The following is a 16,051-nucleotide window of genomic DNA, read 5'->3' as shown; positions in this document are numbered from 1 at the left end:
TTTTCCAAACAATACTGAGAGCAGAGACTGCTTCCAAAATTGAACCTCACTAGCTATAAATTCTCTCCCTCCCTCCCTCTCTCCTTCCCTCCCTCCCTCTCTCCTTCCCTCCCTCCCTCTCCCTTAAAGAAATGTAGCCATCTGAATGAGGTTGAATGTGAAGATAACGTAATGACTCTTAATATTTATTTCTATGTTCAGTTAATGGATGCCACTTATACTCCTGAGACTGAGAATATTAAAAAAAAATCCCTTATACATATTCGATGATTGATAACAGAGTTTACTCTCTATTTTTTTAAAAAATGGATTTTCAATTTTATTGCCTGCCTGTTTAGAAAGCTATTACAATGGTAAATTTTTATTATTTTAATGGAATGATCTTATTTAAAAATTATCCCAAAGCTAAACTCTCTGTAGTCAGCAAATACCCCTGCTGAGATGCGAGCTAGTTTCTTCCAAGTTTTGGTTTTTTTTTTTTTTGTTTTTTGTTTTTTTTTTTTAAATCAGATTTGTTAGCATTTGAACCTAGGGTTTTATATTTATATTAGCGGATGAGAGTGGCAGGGGCCTTAGGCACTCATTACTTAGTTTTTATACAGCCTGCTCAGTCTGTGTGATGTTAGTTGTATGTATGTTCTCAGGGCTGACCCTTTGAGGTTGGCTAATCAATTACTGTGCGCTTTCATGAGAAAGATATTTCTTCCACGTACAGCTTTTTATAATGTTAACTTTCCTAAATCTAAGCAGCATTATGAAAAGCAGCCTTGGCTCACTCAAGGTAAAAACATTTCCCTCACTACCAACATCTGCTGTGTACTTTTACAGCCATAGCCACGAGACTCTTCTTTCTACTACCTCACTAACTCCTGCCAAAGGCATCCATTCTATGCTTCCTTAATTTTGTGAGTTCAAGGATATCTTACCTGTTTGTTTTCTAAAGAGAGATTTAAAGAAAGGGTGTGGATTCGAGTAGGTGGGGAGGATCTTGGGGGGAGAAACCATGATGAGAATATATTGTATTAAAATAATTTATTTTCAATTAAAATAAAATTATATAAAAAGGAATATCTCACAATGAATGTGACAAAGTTTTGCCATATCTTCAGGGCCAAGACTCCTTTGTTCAGTATATAATATCCTTCAGTGGTCTGGTGAATTTCTGTGTTCTGTAGTCTCTTTTATGATGTCAGTCAGTATTCCTTATATAATACCAATACAACTCCTTTTCGTCTGACCAGCTTTGAGCAGCACAACTTTTCTATCCTTTTATTTTCAATTCTGTCTCTTTATTGTATTTTGAGGTGCCTTATTGGATATATACATATATATATATATGCATATATATATATATATATATATATATATATATATATATATATATAAAGTTGCATTATAAAATCACTGCCAATTGTTTTGCTCTTTTGTGTATTTATTTTTTTCTGGTAATGTGAATTTTTGTTTACATATTTAATGCAATTATTTCTCTGTGGGGGCTTAAATTGATCCCTTTTTCATTTGTTTTCCTTTCTCTGCTTTCTTTTCCCTATCTCCTTGTGGATGACATCAACAGATTTTTAAAATGTATTTTAATTTACTTGTATTCTTTATGTGTGTATGTATGTGAGCATGGATGCATGTGAGTGTGTGTGTGTGCATGTGAGTGAGTGTGTGCATTTGTGTGTGTGTGTGTGCGCCTGTTTTTATGCTAGGAATTAAACTAGGAGCTTTTTCGCGTATTGAATGCTAGGCAAACATTTTAGCACTAAGCTGGACTCCACTGCATTCACCATATAGAATAATTTTTATATAGCTGCTACAGTACTTTGTTAAATAATTGTTAATTGGTATCATTTAAGTTAAATATAGAGATCTTATCTCTACCGTTTAACAGTCTATACTTTATAATATTTAATGTTTCCTTGCAAATGTTTACAGCCATGTCAGACAGTATTATGTTTCTATAGTCACTAGGCACTGTCAAAAACCCACAGAAGGAAGGAATATGACACTTACCTATATTTTTACATATATGTCCTTCATGTTGTTTCAAGGGCCATGTTTTCTTTCCATTAGAGAACTTCCTTATCTATTACTTCAGAATAGGTCATCAACCATTCTCTTGATTATACTTTATTTGAGGGTACCTTGTGCTCCCTTGTATTTCTGAAGGATATATTCACTGGATAGAAGGTTCTTAGTTGACAGTTCCACGTTTTGATTTTCACAGTTTGAAAAATGTGACACTTTTCTTTGGCCCAAGGATTTTGATAAGGAATTCATTGTCATTCAGATAGATTTTTCTGCCCAGGAAGCTATTTTATCTATTTCACTAGGTTTACAAGTTCCTTTCTTTGTCTTTGATTTCATAAGTTTGACTATAGTGTGCTTATTGTAATTTTTCACTATAAATTGAGCTTGGGCTTTGCTGGATTTTTAGATTTGTAGGCTTCTGTCTATTGCAAACTTTGAGCATTTTTTTTTTTTTTTTTTTTTTTGTATTATGACTTTGCAGTTGTCAGTTTCCTTAGGTATAAGTTGGGAACTCACTGTCATGCTAAGCATGGTTCAGTCTGTCTTCTGCTTTCTAAATTGTGGAGTGTTTTCATACATGTCTGATATATAATGTACAGGGTTGTTAAAACTTATTAATAAGAAATAGGGAACTTTCTATTCCATCTTTCCTGAAGCTGAATTTGTATGTATTTTTTCTTAGTATATTTCTTAGCTATCTAGTATATAGAATTACTTGTTCTTTAGTGTGTTGAAGTAATTTTCAGATGAAATTAGCTGTCTGATTTTTTTAATGTGCTGTATGAGAGGAAAGAAGGTTCATACTCCTCTCGAAAGGAAGTGCCCTTGCGTCTAACAGGCTGCACATAGTTAAGGCATTGCAACCTGCTTTGTGGCAGCAAACAACTGATTTTTAGTCTCTGTGGTAGTACACACTTTTAATTCCAGCACTTAGGACGGAGGCAGGTGGATTTCTATTGTTCAATACCAGTATAATTTAGATGGAAAGTTACATATCAGCCTAGGATGCCATACTGAGACCCCAACTTTAAAAACTAAGATAAAATTACCTGGATGCTTTAAAAAAGTACCAAAAAGAATTTACTTCTGGAAGTAAAAATGGCCTTCTAGTGAGAGATATTTCAATTGGGCTGTAATAAAAGCTAAAGTTAGCAAACATGAAAAGCCACAGGTCATATCAGGTGGGAAGAACAGTAGGGGTTATCATCAAGCCACAGAAAAGCTTATAGATCAAGAGAAGACAAAATAAGATCGAAAGTTCCCAAATCTACTCCTAAAACAAACATACAAACAAACGTAAGACCACAGCAGAAGAGTTCTCTGCCCCACCTACTGCACAATGTTGGCTGAGCCAGTCTTCAGCTGTTTTTGTAATCATAGAGTGATTCACAAGATCCCGATAGAGACCGCAGCATAGAGACCTTCCCGCCCATTTCACTGTCCAGTCTACACAAGTCTGAAAGCAATTCCCATTTGTTCCTTTGAGTGTCTTCTGCATGTGAAACACACACAGATACTTCTAAATGCTTTAATATACTTTGTTTTTAAGAGTCATTTCACAAGCGTTTTTATAGAGTGATATATATTTTTTTTTTTTTTTTTTTTTGCATTGTATTTTCTGGGACATAGTTGAACTATTGAAGAAATACATAGATTTGTAATTTTTTTTTCAAACTTGAAATGTTTTCTTTAGTGCTGTCTTTATGTACTTCCTGAATTTCTTGAGGAATTCCTACAATTCTGAGTCTGATTCATGCTTTTTGATTATACTTGTACCGACTATATCATTTTACACACATTGGTATAGTTTGAATCTGGACTAGATCCTAAAGGCCTACATGTTAAAGACTTGGTTACCACTTTGGTGCCATCGCAAGGTGGTAGAAACCTTTAAGAAGTATGATCTGTTGGCTGGGTTTACATAATTGGAGGTGTTCTCTTGTTATGGGTTGTGGGGAATTTGTCTTTTTTCTCTATTTTCTTCCTAATCACCATAAGGTAAAGAGCATTAGTCTTCAAGAGGTTTCTAATGAGGTGTGCTATGTTGCTAAGAGCAACCGAGTCAATTCATAATGAATGAAAACTTCCCAAAATCTGAGCTACAATAAACTGTTTTCTTTACAAAGTGATTTATTAGAGATTTTTTTTTTGGTAGAGTTTTTATGGAAAGCTGGTTAACACACACCCATACACACATACATGCACACACACACACACACACACACACGGGGAGAGAGAAAGAGAACAACAGTATTCATGGACATGTATTTCTACACACACATAAATATGTAGTAAGCACAGATTTATGTAGAAACACACATAATAAGAGCATGCAAAGACACAGTGGTTTATGTAGTTTGTGTACCTGTGTGTAAGAAAAGAGAAGAAAATAATATTATTTTCCTAACTTCTTAGGAATTTTCATAAAAATTTAGGAGATAGTTTCATGCATGACAGCTAATTGCCATTTTGTACTGAAATTGCCATTCCTCTTCGAGGCTTCTACTTTTTTATTATATTTTTCTTATTTATATTACTATTTTTTTTTATATCCTACTTACTATCTCCCTCCCGGTCACCCCCTCCTCAAATTCTTCCCCTCTGCTGACCTCCCCTTCTTTGAAAGGGTTGGGCTCCCCTGGTATTCCCCCACCTTGAAGCACCAAGTCTCTGTGAGGCTAGGCACAGCCTCTCCTACTGAGGCAGCCCAGCTAGAAGAAAGCATTCCATGTACAGACAATAGCTGTTGGGACAGCCCTCATTCCAGTTGTTCAGGACTCACATGAGGACCAAGCTGCATATCTGTTACATATGTGTGAGGAGGGCTAGGTCCAGCCTGTGTATGTTCTTTGGTTGGTGGTTCAGTCTCTGAGAACCCCAAGGGTCCAGGTTAGTTGACTCTGTTGGTCTTCCTGTGGAGGTCCTATGCCCTTTGGGGCCTTAATTTTTCCTCTTGTTCTTCCATAAGTGTTCCCAAACTCCATCCTGTGTTCTGTTGTAGGTGTCTGCATCTGTCTGAGTCAGCTACTGGGTGGATAGAGGCTTCTACTCTAAATCTGCCGCAGATAAAATCTACATAGAATCGTTTCAGTGATGTTAAGAATATTCTCGAAGGAGAGAAGAAAACAAAGTGTGACTTCATTGTCTGCAGAATTGGGCTCTCCTTTCACTTTGTTCCAAAGATCACCCCCTCACCCCCCATGGGGCTGGGTTTGGTCTCTTACCATTACCGGAATTTGCTGAAGGAGTCTAGTCTGGTATTAAAAACCAAACGAAACCAAGCAAAATGCAAATGTATCTAAAAGAACAATTTCCATAAATTCATTTAGAAACTCATTTGGCAAGGAAGTCTTTTGAAAGTCCAACTCAACCTGAACAGACTTTTTTAGAAGCCCGTTTCCTGTTTTTCTCTCCAGGAAACACAGAGAACAGTGTTTTTTGAAAAAGTTCCAAGTTCCTGGTTGGAGATCAGTTTCCTCAGTTAATTTCGAATCTCTTATGATTCAGATGTATTTGTACATCAGAACGTTTGCACTTAGACCCCTCAAGTCCAGTGTCTATTTGTCCTTCCCTCCTTACATGAAACTCTTATGTAAATCCTCTTTAAGCATAAGTGGTTATTACTTCCTGTGATTGTATTCTTAGTACTTGATGGATACTTTTTCCTCCACATATACATTATTTGTTTAGGAGTGGCATAGCATCTTGCTGAAAAACCTGGGTCACGGAGTCAGAGGTTTGGAGGAAGCCTAATTCTTTCCTTTATCTGGGTGGACTTGAGCAAAAGGTAATGTGTGTGCTGCAAATATTCTATCCAAAAGAAATAAAAGATCTCTTCGTTGAAAGAGCTTATGTACATTAAAGCACACAAGAGGACACCAAAAACATTTTGTGTCAGATGCACTTCTGTTACTGCCACTTTAAATAAAACCATCAGTCTAAGAAGACTATACTTTAAGTTGATGTAATTTCTCCTGCAGCAAAGAATTCAGCTCTTAATAGATACCATCTGAGGAAAAATCTAGAACATCCCAAGTTATACAGGTTGTCTTTACTAAAAGAGGCCAACTGCTTCATTACTTTTAAATGTTTACCAGAGTATTTGGAACTTAGTTTATTTCTCAGCATGCTTTATCATTGTTAGCCTTGGCAGTAACATGTTGCAGGTCATCAGGGAAGATGACTAAGGTCTTGTGATAATTTAACCCTTGCTGCCGTGAAAACTTAATCTTCGCTAATTACATTCCCATGGGTATTTAGGTTTTTTTTTTGTTTGTTTGTTTGTTCATTTGTTTTGCTTCATTTTGTTTTTCCAGTAAATGACTTCTTACTCTATTATTATCCCCTCCAGTGCCCATTGATTCACAGAAAATAACAAGTGGAGTTTACTGCTTTGATTTTGAACTAAATCTTGCGGCTGTTTTCATTGTGATCCAAGGCACTGTTTAATCAGAAGCTATTGGAGTGAAAATGTTCATGTGGCAGATTTCCTTTTTGACAATGGTGCATGGGAAGAGAATTCTGAAAGAACTAGAAAATATGATACTCGCTGGAAGAAATTGAAAGAAGGAACACCCAATCCCACATGCTATCGAAGTGGGGATTCCTTTCCGAAGCTTTGTACTGTGCAAAGGATACTTTTCTGGTGTGCCGAGAAGTTGTCTCTGGGACCGTCACACTTGGAATTCCAGCAGATTACCCTGTCATCAAGTCATCAGTATGCTGCTATTTGAATAAACACAGCTGTTGTTTTCCAAGAAATATGGCTAGGAGCAGCAAGGAAAAAAAAAAGGGCAATTAGTGTTATTGAAATGGTGGGGTACTCAGGGTGGCATATATATATATTTATGAGAGTTTTCGTTTCCGAATAGAGCTATTTGCCATGCTGTGACTGAGCGGTGGGGGGTGGGAGGGTGGGTGAAGGTGGTGGTAACAAGCCTTTCTACAAATCCTTGATACTCTGCTACATTCTGCGATCTAATATTAATTATGAATAATTTTCATAATTAAATACATATCTTAATTCATGCGACCTTCGTGTCTCTTCTCCGAAGAGAAACCTTAAAATTTTTATGGCATTTAAAAAAATTTACACTGATGACTGCCACCAGTTTTCTTGTGAGATCATTTGAAGAACAAAGACATCATGTCTTAGAATCAGGTCACATATTTACTCTGGGTGGTTGGGATTGTGGACATGAAAACTTTCCTCTTGGTATCATAAAAAGCAGAGTGTATCAGAAAAATCATGTTTTATACCAGTAGTGTGGTCACAGGTGAAAGATCCTTTCCCCTGCTTCTCACATACTTTATCTGTGATGTGGTTGTTGGGCAACATAACCTTTAAAGACCCTGTAGATTCCATGGTGCTTTCAATACAGATCTTTATGATTCAGCTCTGATACTCAGTGCTAATCAATAGACTTATTAGAGATCCAAGAGGACCTGAGCTGTACTCTTCTGTTTAATCAAATGTTTCTACCATCTAGCTGGTGTGCTTTTAGTATAGACAAATATAGAGATGAATAATTAAGATTATTCTTGTTGCTTTATTTACCTACAGCACCTTATTTTGATTTTTACATAGTTTCGATTCTTCAGGGTTCTTAATTAAGTGCCATGGTGTGGTTTAAGAGTGTTGGCTTGGCACATGGAAGTGTGAAAGAGTGGTAGGTTAGAGAACAGGTTTCAAAGTCCTAGGATTTCTAGGGTAAGATTTCCTGGAAAGAGATGAGGTCGGACAGGTAAAACCTTTTGTGTCTGTGGGCATTGCTGTGGTTTAGTTTAAATCATCTCTCTGAAGTTGAGAAGGCTCACTAGCTCCCACTTGCTTTGTGTTTTGAGTTGATTTCTAATTTAAAAGTAATTCTCATGCTCAGTCCAATGAACCTAAATGTTTTAAAGACAAGATAGAAAAATAAATAACCCAAGACAAGGGTACTGGAGATACTCTACCATTAGGGAGTGTCTCTAAGGGGATATAAATAAAAGATCTCATTTAAAAACTAGCAGAGACTTTGGAAGAAGAATGACACAGCTTTCTGAGTAACATTCAGGAACTACTGGGGAGAAAGGATGACGAAGGCTTTGGCTTATCAGTCAAAGCAGGAAGTGTCTAAGCTGTGTCTGAGATCTGATTGGGTGACCTTGGGTCCAGCCAGGAGATACTGTGGTCTGAAGTCAACCCTCCTCATTAACAGTAGGAACACATAGTAGTGTATTGCTTTATTCTTCCAGAGCGCTTTTGCATTTATTATCTCATCTCGGATCCATTTTTAGGATGGTTTTAGCCTTACCTCAGGCTCAACATGTCATCATTTCCTTGGAGACATTATGGCTTTGCTGATAGGTCTGTTTTTTTTCTCCTCATGCTTTGGACAACCTCTGCAGGATGCTGAATGTGGTAGCACCAAATAACAAGTTAGCTGAAACAGAAAGCTTCTAGTGGGGCCACATAATGCATTATAATAGATGGGATTAAGGAGGGTTTATGCCATGGTGCCTGTCTAATACACTTTGTTCCTATATAAAGAAAATCCCCCACTGTTTTTCTTGTCTTCAGGCACCTAGCCACTTGATAAAGAAGCACTTACTGCCCCTAATTCTGTTCTCTGTAGAACCTGCTTCTTTCACTACAGCCAATGGTTCTGTACATGAAAAGGAACTGACCTTTTCGGTTTGTATATTTTTCTTGTATACACCATTTCCTTTCTCAGAATTAGCATGAGTAATTGATTCTCAGCCCAGGCTTGCTAGGACAGCATGGTTTATATAAGAACTAGGGCAGAATCTGAGAGACAGTTTGTCCTGAAAGAATGCTGAGATTAAGTCTGTAAAATCTTCAGTCTGTCATTAGATCTTTACTTTCTCTAAACAGAGTTCCTGTTTATTTTGCATATTAGGTCACCCCTACTTTTTGAGTCCTAGAGACAAAGGCATATTTCTCATAAGTTAATAGCAATTTTTATAGTTAATATTTGATGTTTAGTATTATGTATCTTGCAGGGCTGTGCTTTGTTCTCAAAGGCTATTACCTACTGCCTATTTGGGCGTGAACTGCATGCATTCTTAAAGGTTATAAAAGCCAGAGAACTGGCTCATGGATGGTTCTGAGGGGTGGATTTCTAACTGCAGGATCTGTGGGAATGCTAAGGCACGTAAGTAATATGCCATATGCACAAAGCAGGGTGGGGTACTCACGTGTTCAGGTGACACCCACTGTGGGGATAGAAAGGTGACTTCTTCTTCTACTCTGTTCATTCTTGAAAAAAATCTCTTGTACCAGATGGGATGTGGGAAAAGAAGTTCAAAAATCAGCAACATGCACGAGACGCCATTGGGTCCAACTAGGGATTTCAAGGTTAGGATATGGTCAATGTTGAGAGTTCATCAACTCAGATCTTGACAGAATATAACAGTCTCAGTCAGGATACCCAGTGATAGCCTTTCCATAATTTTGTAAAGCCTTAATTTCCTACTCCAGATATAGCCATCCAGGGTTAGGGCTTCAGCATATGAATCCAGAATATGTATGTATGTATGTATGTATGTATGTATGTATGTATGTATATATGTATTGTATGTCTCTGTCTCTATAATATATATATATATATATATATTCCATATGGATTCTATATATGGAATATGGAATTTCATATAGAGAATATGAAATCCATATGGAATAGATATGTTCCACAATAGTATCTAAATTGAAGCTATCATACTGTAGTCTATGTTTTTGCATATTAGTAGAGTAGTTATGAACTTGGCAGTATCTTTGCTGCTCTGGCATAATGTAGGGTTGGATCCAACAAGAGGAAAAACCACTTCTCTTCAGTGTGTTCATTCAAAATTGCCACTTCACCTTTTTAGAGACATCAGAGAGATGGTTCCAAGTTGTGCTCATCTTAGTACCCCCTTTTTGACCCCCTTGAGACACCTTGTAATACTTAAAGAAGGGATCCTAAGAGTTTCCGATCATTCTGGCTAGAGCTGAGAGTGACTCAGAAGCCACAGGTAGCTTCTTAGCCAGTCACCCAGACATGTGCTTCCCTGAGGGATCAGCTCTTAATTTTGTTTGTGTCAACAGAAGACATTAAGCCATAGTGAATGCACTCTGTCTGGGAATCAGTTTTCTGTATCACCACTGTGCCTCAAGTCTATTGCTCAGTTATAATGATAGTTAACATCTGAAAGCTCACTTTTTATAGATATTATACTGGTACATTGTATTAGTTTAATATGCAATGCTGTAGAGACAGGTGATAAATGCCTACCCCACAGAGAGTGGAATAGGCTCAGATAAGTTAAATAATTCCTACAAGTTCACAGATAATGAGAGCTGGAGCTTAAAAGTAAAGCCAAATTGTTGGAAGTCAGAGGATGTATTCTATTTCTTTCTTTCTTTCTTTCTTTCTTTCTTTCTTTCTTTCTTTCTTTCTTTCTTTCTTTCTTTCTTTCTTTCTTTCTTTCTTTCACTTTACATTCCACTCACTGCCCCCTTCCAGTTACCCCTCCCACAATAATTACCCCCTTCCCCCCTCTCCTTCTCCTTTGAGGCCAGGGGGATCCCTCTGGGAATCCTTCCACCTGGCACATCAAGTCTCTCAGGGCTAGCCCACATCTTCTCCCACTGAGGCCAGACAAGGCAGCCCAGCTAGAAGAACATATCCCACATTGAGGCAAAAGCTTTTAGGATAGCCCCTGCTCCCATCCCATGGGCAAGCACTAGTTCCTGACACTATTCACTATTAATGATATTCTCTTATACTTGCAGACGGGAGTCTAGAATGGCTGTCCTCTGAGAAGCTGACTCAAACAGATATAGACAACCACAGCCAAACAGTGGATGGAGCTTGGAGACTGTTATGGAAGAGTAGGGTGGAAGAATTGCAAGCCTTGAAGGAGATAGGAACTCCATAGGAAGTCCAACAGAATCAACTAACCTGGACCCTTGGCGCTCAAGAGAGACTGAACCACCAACCAAAGAACATACACAGGCTGCACCTCAGGCTCCCCACGCATACGTTGCCATGGGTCCTGAACAGAGAGAGACTGTATGTAACCACTCTGCAGACCACTTGCCAGTCTGGCTCTCAATCCGTGTGGTACAGGAATGCCTTTCTCCTACACTAATCTCCTACCTTTCTCGACCCGCCTCCCCCAGCTCAAGAATGAATGCACTTTCATGTTAGCAGCGTGTGGTTTTGGTATGCCAGCAAGAAACACAGAAGTTGCACTTTAATTTCTGTCTAGTATTCTCTGGAAGCAAGATGGAGTTGGATGAACTCGGTTACCCTGATAGGACCCTTGGGAGACGTTTGACTACATTTCCAGTCTGAGCTAAAATACTCTAAAGAGTTGCCCACAGCAATAATGCCATGAGAGATTTTATCACTGATGCTGTTATTGGTATTTGGGTCAACTGTTGCAATTACTGTCTCCAATGACAACACTTACTTGTAGCTTTCATATGTCTTCAGTTTTGTTTCTTCGTCTTGTTCTTTTTTTTTCTCTTGTCTTCAATTTTTATGAATAAATAACATGCGACCTGTACTATCAAAATACAGTACTTTTCTAAATATATGAAGAAGTCCTCTTATAATAGAACTAGTCTATTTCTATGCAAACAATAACTTTTTAATTATCTTTGTATTTTTTGTTGCATGCATTTTTTAAATCCTGCAGCACCTGCAAAGTGATCATCTTTTTACTGTGATTTTCAAAATAGGGCAGCATGCGTATAGGCTGATTTGAATAAAGTACATGAGTTTAAAAACTCAAGAAAAGAAGCTGGGTTAAGAAAATGGGGTGTATGGATCACTCAAAGAAAAACTGTTTTGAAACAGAACGTTTCATGTGGCCTCCCTTAGAATCAGGGGCACTTTAAAGAGATTGCACTGCATCTTGACTTACCATCCACCCAGAAGTTTAAACCCAAGGTTGTTTCACAATGGTGCCATCTTTTCAAGGTGTTCTCATTAGGAGCTGAGAGCACCCAAACAGTGAGGCGAGCATTTAAAGCACAGAGCACAAAACAGAGCTGCATGAATACGAAGCAATTGTTCTGCTGTAGATTTTGAGAGTTGAATTATACAATTCATGCCTAAGAATAAGATGAGCTCCATAATAAGCGTGTTTCTCTGTCTCTGAATCTAGGCAGAAAACTTATAAATGTACCTTCCTAAAAGAACGTTATTACTGGTCTACAGATCTGAGCACTCTGTTCCCTCCTGGATGTACCTGATTGTTAATTCTCAAGCAGTTGAAAGGAGGCCTTGAATTAGAGCTCAGCCCACAATGCGCTCTATGTGGTGTGGCTCCCAGTGGTCCTAAGTACTTTCTGGCAGAAACACATTTAACCTGAAATACTTTTGTGTTATGTTCTTAATAGCAGGGCCTTGGGCTGAGGCTGGTGTGGGGATGATAGATCCTGGGTTAAAGGCGTTGGGAAGAATGAGGAAGGAAGTCTAGAACAGGTATAAGAGGAAATTCTGCAGGTATAGTGTCACCTCATACTTGTTCTGGAAATAATCCTACCCACGGGCACATACAAACCTCATCTGTAGTGGAAGGGAACAAATGTCCGGGGAAATTTTACAAGGCAAATTCCATGGCAGCCTTGTGTTTGCAGATCTAAATCTGCAGTAGTGCCTTATCTCTGTTTACTTATGCTTTAGTGACTTCCTGGAAGTTTTGTGGTCTCTTCGTAAAAAGCAGAAGACACAAGACAGCTATTCACTCATTGTAAGCGCCCAGCTTTGTTAGGTTTTATCTTCTAGCAAGTTTCTCCTGAGGCTTCCATGAACTCCCGACGCTGATTCAGTGACAGTAGTTGTGTACTCTCTTGGTTGTGTGTGTTATTTGAGTAGAGGACAGACTCTCAGAATTTGAGGAGTACATCAGGGCTAAGTAAAGCTGGTAGGGTTCTTTTGTTTTTGTTTTTTAATGATATTGATTGTTCTCAAGAATTAGCCAATAAAAAGAAAGGGAGAAAGGAGTAGTGAGATGTGGCTATAAAAGGAAGAAAAGACAGAAGGCCGTGAGGGAGGCTGGATGGAGATGGCAGGAGTGGGTGTTGCCCATCACGTGGGGGTACTTTACTGAGTGCCACGTTGACAGACTTGTCAAAGCTGATCTCGTGTTCTTCGCAATCTTACTCAGAGATATCATACCCGTAGTTTGAAATTGGTCTGGCAGGAGTCTTTACACCGCAGAAGTTGGCAGTCAAGACAAGCCAGTGCTGTTTTGGTTTTTGCCTTCCAGAAAGATGGCTGTGACATATTTATTCATGGACTGTGTCTTTATATGGTTCTTTGTGATACACGAGACCTAAACTGTTAAGGGTGTCACTGCAGGAGAAGATGTGAAAGCGGCTAGGTTAGTTGGGCAAGGGTTAATTCCAGATCACAAACTGGAATCCACAGCCCCATGGCTTACTGAGATCAAAAGCAGGCCAAGGTCTCAGAGAGGTTAATCTGGTTGAGAAAGTATGAGGTTCAAGCTCCAATGCCAGGAGAGGAGGAAGATAATGGGAAGCCAGGAGGTTGGAGAGGTTTTGAGGAGCTTCCGGCAGGTAAGATATAATTTATATACTCTGGACAAAGGCCACCACACAGACTGCTAGGTAGGAGGTAGGTGCTGGCAGGCACCTAGGCACACACTGCACATAGCCTGGCACAAGCAATTAGGCAACCCAGATGTAGGCACATAGGCCTGGCACAAGCAATTAGACAACACAGATGTAGGCACATAGGCCTGGCACAAGCAATTAGGCAACCCAGATGTAGGCATATAGGCCTGGCACAAGCAATTAGGCAATCCAGATGTAGGCACATAGGCCTGGCACAAGCAATTAGGCAATCCAGATGTTGGCACATAGGCCTATATGCAAATTCTTGGGTGGGTGGTTGGACAAAGGTGAAGAAGGTTCAGTTTTTGATCCCAAGGTCACATTTATATAGAATCATATTAAAGTGGAAATTTGTGGAAAAATAGATACATGACAGATTACTTTAGGGTTCCTTGGACATCTGGGGTTAGCCATTTTGGTGCTGACTCATAGTACCCTTCACCCATGTTTTTTATATTAGCCATCTTGACATAATCTGGAGATTCATATCAGTGCCATGTTGTCTAAATGTAAAGTGGCCTCTGTTCCCAACAGAAAGTTATATTTGAGGCATTATATAGAGTAGAAGCTCTCATAAAAGAGAAAAACTGAGTTTTAAGGCATTACCTTGGTTACATATACTACACAGGTAGGGCTTAGTCTAAATTTGCCTTTTTCCAGTATTCTACCTCCTATTCCCTGCACTGGAGGGCTCCTCTGCAGCCTGAACTCCCTAGAGTCTCCCTCTAGTTTCCTCTTTTTCAATACTTCAGAGGCTCTCTGTGTACAGTCAGGCAGGTGGGCACTTCACAATTTTGGAGATGACATTCCCAATGTGTTCTGTATGAATAGAGCCTTGAAGCCACGTGTTGTGTACCTGTGTTCCTCTATAGACAGCAGCTCTACCTGGGGTTCCCCTTTGTCTAATGCTACACTGAGAATGACATCCTCAGCCCAAGATCATTAGTTCTACTCAAGAGTAAGAAGGGCTACCCCCCACTTTCTGGGTTTCCAATTTTCATTTTTGTCATTTATTTATCCAATAAACCTTAGTTAGGGGACTGCATGTTCTGTGACCATTATTTGTAATACAACAGATAGTGATATATGGAGATAAGAGGAAAAATCAGCTATGTTTTTAATTTGGGAACTATAGAAGCAGAAAGAGCCAATGAAGGTTTGACTATATTGTTGGGCAAAGTTATTACTTTCTAATTTATAGTATAATTTTTTTCCTCCTCCTTTGTCCCTTAGGCCTTGGCATCTTTTTGAAAACCTCACTTTAAAATAACAAAGCCTTACTCCATGTGGTGGTTTGAATGAGAATGAACCCCGTAGGCTCATATATTTTAATACTTAGAACCCAGTTGGTAGAACTGCTTGGGAAGGATTAGGTTGCCTTATTAGAGGTTTGTCACTGGCTAGGTTTTAAATTTCAAAAGATCATGCCCTTCCCAGTTAGCTTTCTCTGCTTCATGCTTGTAGAACGATATAAAAACTCCCATCTACTGCTCCAGCACCATGGCTGCTTGTCTGCTGCCCTGTTCACTGCTGTGATAGTCATGGGTTCTAACCTTCTGCAACCATGAGTGCAAAATTGAATGTTTTCTTTTATAAGTTGCTTTGGTCATGTTGTTTTGTTACAGCAATAGAAAAAATAGCTAAGATACTCTGGTAATTTACCATTTTTTATTCTTCATTTTTGTCTGTTGTCTTTGCCTGAAAGACTTTGTTTGTAAATATCTCTGGCCTAAGCATTCTACTTCCTGGCAACTTCTCTGTCCCTACCCTCAAAGTGAATCCACCTCAGATATAGTACTATCATACATCATTTCATTGAGCTAAAGGGGCATAACTATTTCTATTTATTGACACAGATTGAATTTGTATTAATTTTATATTTAACATCACTTAGACACAATTTAGTAAAATGGCTTTATGGCCTTGAGAAAACTTTACAGTTCATTTCATGTGACATTACCAATTAGATTGTTTTTTTAACATCTTTAATTGTGTTCTTATTAATGAGAGATGCAGCTCAACTAAAAGCAATTTTAATGTTAAGGGTTTTCCTGGTGATGAATTATGCAGAATTATATGAGATATTCCTAGAAGAGGTTAGAGTTAGGACTATAGGCTGGTGGGTGGGAGCCACGTGTATAAGGATAGTTCAAGACAGACAGTCTCACAGTTTAGTCTTTGTATCTGAAACATGAGCATAAACTTCTAGTCATCAAAACCATGACCTTTTCGTCCCTACCCCAAGCCTGAATATAAATTCTGGAAGTGGGTACCAGTAATCTGAATTTGAACAAGTCCTCTACGTGATGCTGATGTTAGTCATGAAGACCTCTCCTTTCAAGTAACAAGGGAAGCTACTAATGATCTAATGAGGCCACTGTCAAC

General features: G+C 38.6%; 1 non-coding gene across 1 annotated transcript; it reads left to right on the top strand.

The window, feature by feature from the left end:
* The first annotated feature begins 2,808 nt into the window (after positions 1-2,808).
* On the top strand, positions 2,809-2,928 carry LOC115063769. Its single transcript, XR_003843640.1, has one exon. It is a non-coding gene; the product is annotated as a U6atac minor spliceosomal RNA (small nuclear RNA).
* The last annotated feature ends 13,123 nt before the right edge of the window (positions 2,929-16,051 follow it).

This window comes from Mus pahari, chromosome 3, assembly GCF_900095145.1.
Source record: "Mus pahari chromosome 3, PAHARI_EIJ_v1.1, whole genome shotgun sequence".
NCBI classification, from domain to species: domain Eukaryota; kingdom Metazoa; phylum Chordata; class Mammalia; order Rodentia; family Muridae; genus Mus; species Mus pahari.
Note: the sequence above shows the minus strand (reverse complement) of the source record. Positions and strands in the feature narration are given on the sequence as shown.